Raw genomic sequence first — 13148 nt, forward strand, 5'->3', positions numbered from 1 at the left:
TAATATGTCTATATGAATCACGTCTATTTCATCTCTTATATAAAAATGTCTATTATTTATAGTATATTATATAAATGATGTCTTTCTATTATGTCTCCTGTCTCTGTTATATAAATCGTATATTTGTTATATAAATCGTATATTTCTCTTATATAAATCGTATATTTCTCTTATATAAATCGTATATTTCTCTTATATAAATCGTATATTTCTCTTATATAAATCGTATATTTCTCTTATATAAATCGTATATTTCTCTTATATAAATAGTATATTTCTCTTATATAAATCGTATATTTCTCTTATATAAATAGTATATTTCTCTTATATAAATCGTATATTTCTGTTATATAAATCGTATATTTCTGTTATATAAATCGTATATTTCTCTTATATAAATCGTATATTTCTCTTATATAAATCGTATATTTCTCTTATATAAATCGTATATTTCTCTTATATAAATCGTATATTTCTGTTATATAAATCGTATATTTCTCTTATATAAATCGTATATTTCTGTTATATAAATCGTATATTTCTCTTATATAAATCGTATATTTCTCTTATATAAATCGTATATTTCTCTTATATAAATCGTATATTTCTCTTATATAAATCGTATATTTCTCTTATATAAATCGTATATTTCTCTTATATAAATAGTATATTTCTCTTATATAAATCGTATATTTCTCTTATATAAATAGTATATTTCTCTTATATAAATAGTATATTTCTCTTATATAAATCGTATATTTCTCTTATATAAATCGTATATTTCTCTTATATAAATCGTATATTTCTCTTATATAAATCGTATATTTCTCTTATATAAATCGTATATTTCTCTTATATAAATCGTATATTTCTCTTATATAAATCGTATATTTCTCTTATATAAATCGTATATTTCTCTTATATAAATAGTATATTTCTCTTATATAAATAGTATATTTCTCTTATATAAATCGTATATTTCTCTTATATAAATCGTATATTTCTGTTCCATAAATCAATGCTTGTTTCATCAGTAAGTAAGCCACGTTTATTTCATATTTTTCCTATATAAAATAAGTTATGTCCATTTCATTTACTATTTTCATATTTCTTTATCAAATCTTTCATTATCTCACAAATTATCCTCAAGTCTCATATATAAACTAATTATTACCTTATATATGTTTCTTATCTTTATTCAATTCACTTTATTCATTATATTTAATTAGATCAGTTTATTAGTATTTTTAAGAATCTTTATAAATACAATGGTGATGTATTGTGTACCTGTGTGTTGTAGGTTAATGATGTATACTGTACGAGGGGAGATTATTCTGTTGGATTGTGATATTATGAGTGTGGGCGTAGACATAGGTGTGGGCGTGGACATGGGTGTGGGCGTGGACATAGGTGTGGGCGTGGACATAGGTGTGGGCGTGGACATGGGTGTGGGCGTGGACATAGGTGGGCGTGGACATGGGTGTGGGCGTGGACATAGGTGTGGGCGTGGACATGGGTGTGGGCGTGGACATGGGTGTGGGCGTGGACGCTGGGTGTGGGCGTGGACATGGGTGTGGGCGTGGACATAGGTGTGGGCGTGGACATAGGTGTGGGCGTGGACATAGGTGTGGGCGTGGACATGGGCGTGAGCGTGGAAAGATAACCTTACTCTTACAACACACACACACAATACACGGAAGGCGTTAAACTAGTGAGGAAGGGATCAGGACCACACAAAGGGAGGCTCCTCCTTCCTCTACCTTGACTGAGGTCATTGAAGCGCAGCTGTTCTTAATGGTGTTTTAAGGACCCCCTTCTCCCCTCTCTCCCCTTTTCTCACCCCCCTTTCCCACTCCGCATTAGCCTTCACCATTTCATCGCCCCTCTCCCCATTTCTCCCTCCCCTTCTGCCTCTCTTACACTCCCTTTATCCCCTTCCCACATTTTTTCTCATATTTTCCATCTGATCTCTCTCTCCCCTCCTCCCCTCCCCCTCCCCTCTCCCCTTCCTCTCCCCCTTCCTCTCATATTGATGACATCAAAGATACTATTAACAGGGGATGGGGAGATAATTATCGTTAGGGGCGAGATGTTATGATCATAAATACGTTAGGTGAACACTGTATGAATGGTGGAGGAAACCTCCATTATACAGTCTAGAGGTTATACTGTATGTGTCTCCCCGTGACCAACACACCTGGCCACTTATTACGTAATACCTGAACCCCATCTTCACCTCAGTAACATAAAATAATCCAGGTGTAATTTTCACTTCTATTGTCGTATTTTTTTACCAGGTCATCCAAGAGGGTGTGTATATTGCTATCAGGGAGCTGGGGACATTTACCAAGACCTAGATGTGATTGGGGACATTGCAAGACCTGGACGTGACTGGGGACATTTACCAAGCCCTGGACGGTTAATTCATCGTACTCAAGGTTTTAAGTCATCGTACTCATGGAACTAAGTCATCGTATTCAAGGGTTTAAATCATCGTACTTGAAGGCTATCGTCCATGTCATGTGAATGTCTCCTTAACCTCCTTTGACACCAAGAGGTATCGTGGTGGCCTCGCCTTACCGTGATAGACACACACACGTTTGGTCCTAACCTCTCTCCCTCCTCCTCCTCCTCTTCCTCTCACCCTTACCCTCCTCCACCATCCTCCCTGGTCCACCTCCACCCCTACATCCTCTCCACCTTCCACCAACCCTCCCCTCTCTTCCCCCTCTCCCCTTCACCTCCCCCATCACCCACCCAACCCTCCCCTCTCTCCCCCTCTCCCTTCACCTCCCCCATCACCCCCCCAACCCTCCCCTCTCTCCCCCTCGTAACACAAACAGTCACTTGACAAACAGCTTAGAATATAAACACCACTTCCCATCCAACACAACGCATAGCCAATCAGAAACCGGCCCATTAAGCCATTATCGTTGCAGAACCAATCAGAAGACAGTCATTAGGCCAGTCTCCTTGAAGGGTCCAATCAGAAGGCAGTCATTAGACACAATAACTCGTGATTCGTCTGCCATATATTTTGTTTACAAGGGAACGTACTGCAGCCAGCGAAGATTTCCCCAGAACGTGAACCTTCCGAGACACGCACGATCATTTTTATGGCTCACACCTGGAGACTGACAGGCACTCCTAATTAGTGTGTCAGGTGCCGTGTGTCAGGTGTATACAGAGATATATTGAAATTAAATCACTATAGGGAGATTATTATTATTATCGTGTGTGTGTGTGTGTGTGTGTGTGTGAGACTACCTGGAGGTTTAGATACCCCAGTTTATTTCACCTGATGATTGACCAACCTTAATACTACCTGGATGGGGTAGCGTTGGGTTAGGTTAGGTTAGAGTTAGGTTAGGTTAGGTTAGGTTAGGTCAGGTTCGGTTAGAGTTAGGTTAGGTTAGGTTAGGTTAGGTTAATATTATAGTGCTTAATAATCAGATAAAATAATCTGAGGTGCCTAACATTCTTGATAATCTGACTGTGGAGTGTAAAGTACAGTGTGTTTACTACCCCGTGAGGAAGGTACAGCAAAACACTATAATTTACAGTGCACCGCCACATTCTACATATGACTGTATTCTTCACCACATCCACTGTAACATTACTCTCAAAGTTACAGGATATCTTGTCATAAACGGAAGATTGTTCGTGGTAAAGAATGTTGTTGTTATGATGGTTGTTCGTGGTAAAGAATGTTGTTGTTATGATGGTGTTCGTGGTAAAGAATGTTGTTGTTATGATGGTTGTTCGTGGTAAAGAATGTTGTTGTTATGATGGTTGTTCGTGGTAAAGAATGTTGTTGTTATGATGGTGTTCGTGGTAAAGAATGTTGTTGTTATGATGGTGTTCGTGGTAAAGAATGTTGTTGTTATGATGGTGTTCGTGGTAAAGAATGTTGTTGTTATGATGGTATTCGTGGTAAGAATATTTGTTGTTATGATGAGTGTTCTGGAAGTGGTAAAAAGAATATTTGTTGTTATGATGGTGTTCGTGGTAAGAATGTTGTTATGATGGTGTTCGTGTGGTAAGAATGTTGTTGTTATGATGGTGTTCGTGGTAAAAATGTTGTTGTTATGATGGTGTTCGTGGTAAAGAATGTTGTTATTGATGGTGTTCGTGGTAAAGATGTTGTTGTTATGATGGTGTTCGTGGTAAAGAATGTTGTTGTTATGATGGTGTTCGTGGTAAGAGATGTTGTTGTTATGATGGTGTTCGTGAATTGTTGGCAGGTGTACGGTCACTCAAAAGCCTCTATAAAAATTGTGTTGAAAAATGGCTATGACAGAGTTTTGACCAGCCCTATCGAGGACAACCTTGGGAGTCACAGTGTTCATTCTGTAATTCATCGATCACTCCAAGTGAAGATAGTTTTGTGACTGACTATCAACTATTGTGGAACTCCTGAAGCTCTTGTCGCCCATAGGTTACCGATACCACTTATGAGATACTGTCGTCACTTATAATTTACCACTCACTCGTAATTCACCAGTCACTTAGGAATTACCACCGTCACTTACGACCTTACTGCCGTCACTTATAATTTACCATCATCACTCATAACTCACCAGACACTCATGAGTTACCACCGTCACTCATAACTCACCAGACACTCATGAGTTACCACCGTCACTCATAACTCACCAGACACTCATGAGTTACCACCGTCACTCATAACTCACCAGACACTCATGAGTTACCACCGTCACTCTCAACACTGTCACATTTAAGAGGATGATAATACCGTTTGATTGACAGATATGATCATTAATTATTTCTCAGAATAAATTAAAGAATAATTATATAATACTGGCGGAGTGAAGAGTGACCACTTAATTATTGGATATAGTCATAATAATCTTGGGTTTCTCTAAGTTTACCTTGATATCCGTTTTCTATTTCCTCTTCTCCCTCGTTTTTGCTTTGTTTTTGTAATATTAGTGTGTTTGTTTATATTGTGTACGTGTTTAAGTGCCACACACACACACACACACACACACACACACACACACACACACACACACACACACACACACACACACACACACTTTTATGAAGAAGGTATGCGTGTTTAATCAGCAGGTAAGTCAGTGATAGCATAAAGTTTAATATCTTATGTCCGACAGGTGAGATGTGTCCCAGCAGCCTATACTACCCTCTTAATCTGGCCATAAATCTTTAATTCCTCCACCAACGACAGTATCATTTTAATACACCATGTTCTTAAATCACCATAAAAAAACAGTAATAAAATCTAATATCATTTCTGTGTATGTACCTTTAATCAGTGTGTTACATCCAAAAAGGTCAAGTGACGTTTTAATAGTAAGCAATTGACCTCGAAGTGATGATGAATGATTGAGCAGCAGGACCTCTCACTAGTGGGTAGAAAGTAGTAGAACAGCCTCTTGTTCGTGGGTCCTACTAGGTCTCTAGCAAGATCCTCCTCCTCCTCTTCTTCTTCCCCCCTCTTCTCCTCCTCTTCATTCCATGTTGTTGGCCTACCCGTCAGTTATCCTTCCTCTCTCTCTCTCTCTCTCTCTCTCTCTCTCTCTCTCTCTCTCTCTCTCTCTCTCTCTCTCTCTCTCTCTCTCTCTCTCTCTCTCTCTCTCTCTCTCTCTCTCTCCTTGCACCTTAAACAGTCTCAAAATTGGTGACAACACAAAGACCTATAGAGTATTTGTGTTGGTTGTGTTGTCGTCACCCTCACCACCTTGAGTCTTGACAAACGAATCGAGATGACTTGGTCTTCTCTGGCGGTATTTCCTGGAGGTGTTATCAGTATGGGTCATCCAGGAGCCGTGCACGATAACTCAGGAGGAATTTTGTTTGGAGTGTTTCAAGTATATGAGTTTCCTGTTTTGTATGACTTGCTGGTGTTGAAGGAGAGGTGTGTGGTGTTGGAGGAGAGGTGTGTGGTGTTGGAGGAGAGGTGTGTGGTGTTGGAGGAGGGGTGTGTGGTGTTGGAGGAGAGGTGTGTGGTGTTGGAGGAGGGTGTGTGGTGTTGGAGGAGGTGTGTAGTGTTGGGGAAGGTGGTGTTGGAGAGAGGTGTGTGGTGTTGGAGGGGAGGGTGTGTGGTGTTGGAGGTGTGCAGTGTTGGAGGAGAGGTGTGTGGTGTTGGAGGAGGGTGTGTGTGGTGTTGGAGGGAGGGTGTGTGCAGTGTTGGAGGGTGTGTGGTGTTGGAGGAGGGATGTGTGGGTGGTGCTACTCAAGGAGGTGATTCCCGTGTTGCGTTCGACTTACACCCATGGCTGAGTGAGGGTGGTGACACTTATCACTGTGGTACCCGAGGGAAGGGTGTTCAGTATTGAGTGACTCTTTTGAAGTATTGTGGTAGAGAGGTGGAGTCTCATCCCTCTTGTAGGTAGTTATTGAGCCTTGACATCCTTCTCCACATCCTTCTCCTCCTCCTGTGTCATCCCACTTGAGACAGGACTGCGGCTCTTTATTCCACAACTCAGTATCTTTAAACACATCCACAGTTTGTCATCGTAAACAGAACGTCACTCGTCTCTTCATTCAATAAGACTTTCAAATTCCACTAAGACTCGCCGGAGCTGCAGTGACTCTGGGGATTTCAACGATGGAAAGAAAATCTGGAATGTTTTATTAGTTAAGTGGACAAATATACACAGTACTCGACTGCTTATCTCCAATTCACTTTACACCTTTACCCCAGGAAGGTTATGGCTCGACGCCTCCCACTCTCAGGGTTTATGAACGGCGCTACAAGAAACACCAGAGCCGCATGTGTATCATTTTCTACCCCAGGATGAAGGAAAACAACTTGACTATAATCATCTGTGTACACGTCACGCTGTGGGTCTCCTGACAACAGATGGTCATCAACCTCACCTCCACATTTAGACACATTCCCTGGTGTTGAGCAAAACCCTGAGGTCAGCGACTAACACCTGCCATCGTCGACAAAAACTCGAATAGAAGAGAGAGAGAGGTCCTCCAGGGCACAAACACCTTTTGGCAAGCCATGAATTAAGGTCTCTTTGCGTCAATGACAAACAAGGTATGCTCTCGTATGTGTGTGTGTGTGTGTGTGTGTGTGTGTGTGTGTGTGTGTGTGTGTGTGTGTGTGTGTGTGTGTGTGTGTGTGTGTGTGTGTGTGTGTGTGTGTGTGTGTGTGTGTGTGTGTTACCTGGGTGAAATTAAACTGTTCAGCATCAGGGGTTGACAACACAATAAACCTAATATGAATTTTTTTAAGTACTCTATAGCGTGTAGGAGAACCATCAATACCTACCACCTACCACTATCACTATCCACCACCTACCACTATCACTACCCACCACCTACCACTACACACCGCCTACCACCACCACCACCTACCTCTCCCAACATCTATCACCACTACTGTCATCACGTTTTTACTGCTACCATCACCACTCCTCCACCATCAGCCACCACAATTCACCACCATCCTCCTTACCATGTGTTCCTTCAGGGGCGCCACAACCTGGGACCTCCTCTCCGTATGTGTGTAAGGTTCAAGGTACTGTAGTCAAGATGTCATGGCTTTCCACCCCTTTAACGATTGTTTTTTACCGCGTATATTCGTCATACGTTCCGGTTCCTTGTCTAGATCACCTTCATGGCAAATTATCTTTCTTCCATTCACGTCTTAAGCTTCGTATTTTATCTCCTGGTGTTGTGTGGAGCTCCGGTTACACAATGGTCAGTCTCTCGTCACTTCCCCACGATATTGACTGAGGTGGTATTACTATATGTGACACCGGTTTATACTAGGTGTTTCGAAGCCTGGTTGAGAGCCTCTGTTTCATCACACAGCTCGGCCAAAGTTGGAGGAGTTTTCGAGGCCGATAAGGTTTTTTTTTTTTTCCTGTGTTAAGATCTACCTGAAGGTTGTATTGTAGACGGGTTGTGTTGTGGACAGGTAGTGTTGTGGACAGGTTATGTTGTGGACAGGTAGGGTTAACAACTACCTGAAGGTTGTATTGTAGACGGGTTGTGATGTGGACAGGTTGTGTTATGGACAGGTAGGGTTAACAACTACCTGAAGGTTGTATTGTAGACGGGTTGTGATGTGGACAGGTTGTGTTGTGGACAGGTAGGGTTAACAACAACCTGAAGGTTGTATTGTAGACGGGTTGTGATGTGGACAGGTTGTGTTGTGGACAGGTAGGGTTAACAACTACCTGAAGGTTGTATTGTAGACGGGTTGTGATGTGGACAGGTTGTATTGTGGGCAGTTATAGTGTCAAGTTTCACCAGATATATGAAGAAATACGATGATTGTGATGACTGCGAAATACACCCAAGACTTAAGTATAATGGTGAAGAATTAAGAGAGCGTTTTACCGCCTCGAACTGAAGGGGAAACACAAGATTGACACCCAACACTTGACAACAGCACCTTTCAACACTCTCTGAAGGCTGTAAGTGAGGTTTGCAACACAGATAAAATAATAAGCAGCAACTTGAAGGAAATACGCATTGTATCTGAGATTATTTATTGAGGATGTCTTCCCTCCCCCTTCTACCCCTTTCCCTCCTCCCGTGACTTGCTAGCAGTGTGTGACCTGTACATCATATTTCACTGCGTCAGATAATCTCCTCCAGGTCACATATACCCAGAGGTTTGTACGATGAATATTCCTCTAGTAGATGGGTGATTGATGGACCTATGACAAAACACCAAAATAAAGTGTAAAAATAACATCGTTTATACTGAGACTCTACCTTAATTGGATACGTTTATTATGGCTGTGTTGACCTCTAGTGGTGGCACTGAATTACTAGGAGGGATTTGGGGTATTCTTCCACCATTACCATCAATACCTGCATCATCCCCACAGCTACCACCATCATCACCACCCCCACAGCAACCACCATCTTCACCACCAGCATCACCACCCCCCAACAACAACCATCATCACCACCCCCACAGCAACCACCATCATCACCACCACCACCACCACCACCACCCGACAACAACCATCATCACCACTCCCCACCCACACCATCACCATCCTCTAACCACAGTCATCGGTATCACGGTAATTTGCACCAAGAAACTCCCGACTTTAGTACGAAATGTCATCGGGTTAGACAACAGAACACAGGGCTGAGGCAACTTCCTCTCCGTGCTGTACAACGTCTTGGTTATATTATCGTCTTACTAGGCAGTTCACCCTCACTAACAACCAACCCAAAAACTAAACACTAACTTTACAACTAAACACTAACTTTACACTTCTCTTAACAACGACATCAACTACACTGAAAATAACATTCATTATACATAATCCTGGTGAATGAGCGTCACTTTACGTTTTCTGTGTGGTTCTTACTGCTTTACATAATTCTTTAATGCTAAAGTCTATGTTACGTTAAAAAAAAATAGATATAATATTCTTTATCATGTACATTACACTATAAAGAACATTGAACTACTGCCTTCATCATCACCTAAGTTATAATTTATTGAACAAATCATCGGCGGCACAACTGTATCTTAATAATCTAAGACACAACCCACCGAAGAAAGGACCTAGCATCATACTCGGACCTTCACACAGAAAACGGTAAACAGTATCTATCGTCCTCATGGGTTACATCATAAAGAAAATGAGAAACTCCATCGCTCAGGTTACAATAAGTCCACAGAGACAAGGGAAATGCATTCTCCACCCCATGATGGCGGCGACAGAAAATGACGACATATTGTACTTGACGTAATACATCATAAGGGACTCATTTTCTCTCATATGGCCCATCTTTAACTCTCTATTGGCCTCACACTCCGTTTATCACTTCTTCTGCTTCCTCCGTGTCACTTCCTTGGGGGGGGGGGGATTTTTATATTGAGAACGGTATGTGTGTGTGTAAAGAAGAGTCGTTATGTATGAATTGGTAAAGTAGACGAAAAAGAAACAGGAATAAAAAGAACGAGAGAAAGATTAGTAGTAGTAGTAATAGTAGTAGTAGTGTGTGCTGGCCACCAGGCTGGTGGGGAGGCGGCCATTCACGCCATGAGATTGATATTTGAGCAGCGTGATTGTGAGGCCGTTCTCCTGGTGGATGCTTCAAACGCATTCAACATACTTAACCGCAAGGCGGCACTGCACAACATCAAGATCAAGTGTCCTAGCTTTGCGATGTATGTTGAAAATTCGTATAGGAATCCTTCAGACCTCTACGTAGTAAACAACAAGGCTCTACGAGGTGATACCATCCTACAGTCGACCGAGGGAACAACACAGGGAGACCCCGTTGCAATGGCAATGTATGCAATAGGCCTATCAGTGCTCCAACAAGAAATAAAGTATGAAACAACTGGGGTCAAACAAGTGGCATATGCTGATGACCTCACAGGAGCAGGAAAAGTGGAGGACATCAAAAAGTGGTGGGACCTGGTAACATCGCGAGGTCCACAAATAGGGTACCACCCAAACGCCAGCAAATCCTTCCTCATCGTGAAGCCAGATCATTATGATCGGGCTGTGGAGGCTTTCGGCGAAAGTGAGGTCAAAATAACTAAGGACGGCCAAAGACATCTAGGCGCAGTAATTGGCACTACGGACTTCAAGACCCAGTACGTAGGGGGAAAGGTGAACGAGTGGGTTAGCGAAATCCATGCTCTATCGGAGATTGCTAACACAGAGCCACATGCGGCCTTTGCAGCATTCACACATGGAGTCAAGCATCGTTGGAACTACCTGATGCGTACCATCCCTGAGATCCGACCCCTCCTCCACCCTTTGGAAGAAGCAATCAGTGTCAAGTTCATTCCCAAACTAGTGAAACACCACGACTTAACCCCAGTAGAAAGAACACTTCTTGCACTTCCACCAAGACTGGGAGGGATGGGACTAACTAATCCAGAGGAGATTGCTGACTCTGAACATCAAAATTCACTTAAGCTCACGGCAGCCCTCACTGACCACATAATAGCCCAGAATGCAACAGGGGAAGTGGACACCAGCGAAGTTAATAAGATCCGTAGATCCATTACAACAGATCGGCAGCACTGCCAAAATGACATGTTGCAGCAACTGTTGCTGCAGGTTCCAGAAAATTTGACAAAAAAAGTAGCTATAGCGCAGGAGGTGGGCGCCTCGAACTGGTTAACTACGTTACCGATAAGGGCAAATGGTTTCAGCCTTAACAAACAAGAATTTACAGATGCCATTGCTCTAAGGTACGGTTGGCCAGTAGATGGTTTGCCCTCCCAATGCGTGTGTGGCTATTCCTATGATGGCGATCACGCCATGGTTTGCAAGAAGGGGGGCTTCATATGCATGAGGCATGACGAGGTAAGGGATCTCACAGCAAATATGTTGAAGGAAACCTGCCGGGACGTCATGGTAGAACCGACCCTCCTTCCACTGGATGGCGAGATCCTCCAACACAGGACTTCAAACACATCTAACGAAGCCCGTGTGGACGTCAGTGCTCGAGGATTCTGGACGCGGGGACAGCGAGCCTTCTTCGACATCAGGATTTTTGATCCCATGGCCGTTTGTCACCGTAACCTAGCTCTCGATGCTGCACATAGGAGGAACGAGAACGACAAGAGAAGGGCATATGGGGAGAGAATTCAAAATGTCGATCAAGGCAGCTTCACTCCGCTAGTGTTCACAACCTCTGGTGGGATGGGCCCAAGCGCAAGATGTTTCTACGCCAGACTCGCGGAGCTGATCTCCGAACAGAAGCAGCAGCCCAGAAGTTATGTCACAGCCTGGATGAGATGTCGACTGTCCTTCTCTCTCCTTCGGTCGGCTTTGCTCTGCCTCAGGGGAACGAGAGCTTCTGCCCCTACTCCGTCAACTGCTGCAGATATCGACTATGAGGCTACAGTCACCGAATGCCGCATCGATCTGCGGCTCAACTAATTTAACACAGATAGGATAGTTGCTTATGTATTAGGATATTTAATATTAAGGTAAATAAATGGTGGCGAAGGTGTGGCTATTGGGGGAGGCTGGAGGCCATTTAAAAAAAAAAAAAAAAAAAAAAGTAGTAGTAGTAGTAGTAGTAGTTGTAGTAATGCTATAATCATCATTATCATTATTACCGTAACATTACAACAAAACATCACCGTTATGCCACACAATTTCATCATCACCACCACCATCATCACCACCACCATCATCATCACCACCACCATCATCACCACCACCATCATCATCACCACCATCATCACCACCATTATCATCACCACCACCATCATCACCACCACCATCATCACCACCACCACCATCATCACCACCACCATCATCACCAACTAACATCACCACCACCACCAGTTCTCACTCTGCATGGCTGACTACATGACAGTGGCCGCGTCACCCCAAGGGCTCCATGCATTCACTATACTTCTCATGAATTTCTTACAGTGTTGGTGAAATATATAGTGTACAGGTGTGGAGGCATGACTGTGGTGGTGTCGTCATGAGAGGCTGTTAGGTAAGGTGGGAGAGTGGTGGTGGTGGTAAGTAGTGGTGGTTGGGTGTGGTTGTTGATAACGGTGTAAGTAGGTGGTGGTGGTGGTGGTGGTAGGGGGGGATGGTAATGATTGTGGTGGTGGTGGTTGAATAACATCCAGGACCCCCCAATTACTACTGCTGGGTACACTTGCTTGCGTGGCGAGCGTGCTAACCATTACACCACAGGTCGCCCCACATCCATACAGTACATACAGACACCCAAGTTACCTCACTGGTTATCAATTTTCACATCATTCTGATCACGTAAGATTAATAATGATACAATGGCTTAGAATATAATAATTAAAGTTAAGGAAAAGTTACTACTACTACTATTATTATTATTTACTACTACTACTACTATTATTATTATTTACTACTACTACTACTACTTTTTCTTTTTTATTAAACGTGGCCTCCAGCCTCCCCCAATAGCCACACCTTCGCCGCCATTTTATTACCTTAATATTAATATCCTAATCCATAAGTTGCTATCCTATCTGTGTTGAATTAATTGAGCCGCAGATCTAATAATAATAATAATAATAATAATAATAATAATAATAATAATAATAATAATAATAATAATAATAATAATAATAATAATAATAATAATAATAATAATAATAATAATAAAAATAAAAATAATTAATAATAATAATAATAATAATA

The sequence above is a fragment of the Homarus americanus genome, unplaced genomic scaffold, assembly GCF_018991925.1.
Source record: "Homarus americanus isolate GMGI-L3 unplaced genomic scaffold, GMGI_Hamer_2.0 scaffold59495, whole genome shotgun sequence".
NCBI classification, from domain to species: domain Eukaryota; kingdom Metazoa; phylum Arthropoda; class Malacostraca; order Decapoda; family Nephropidae; genus Homarus; species Homarus americanus.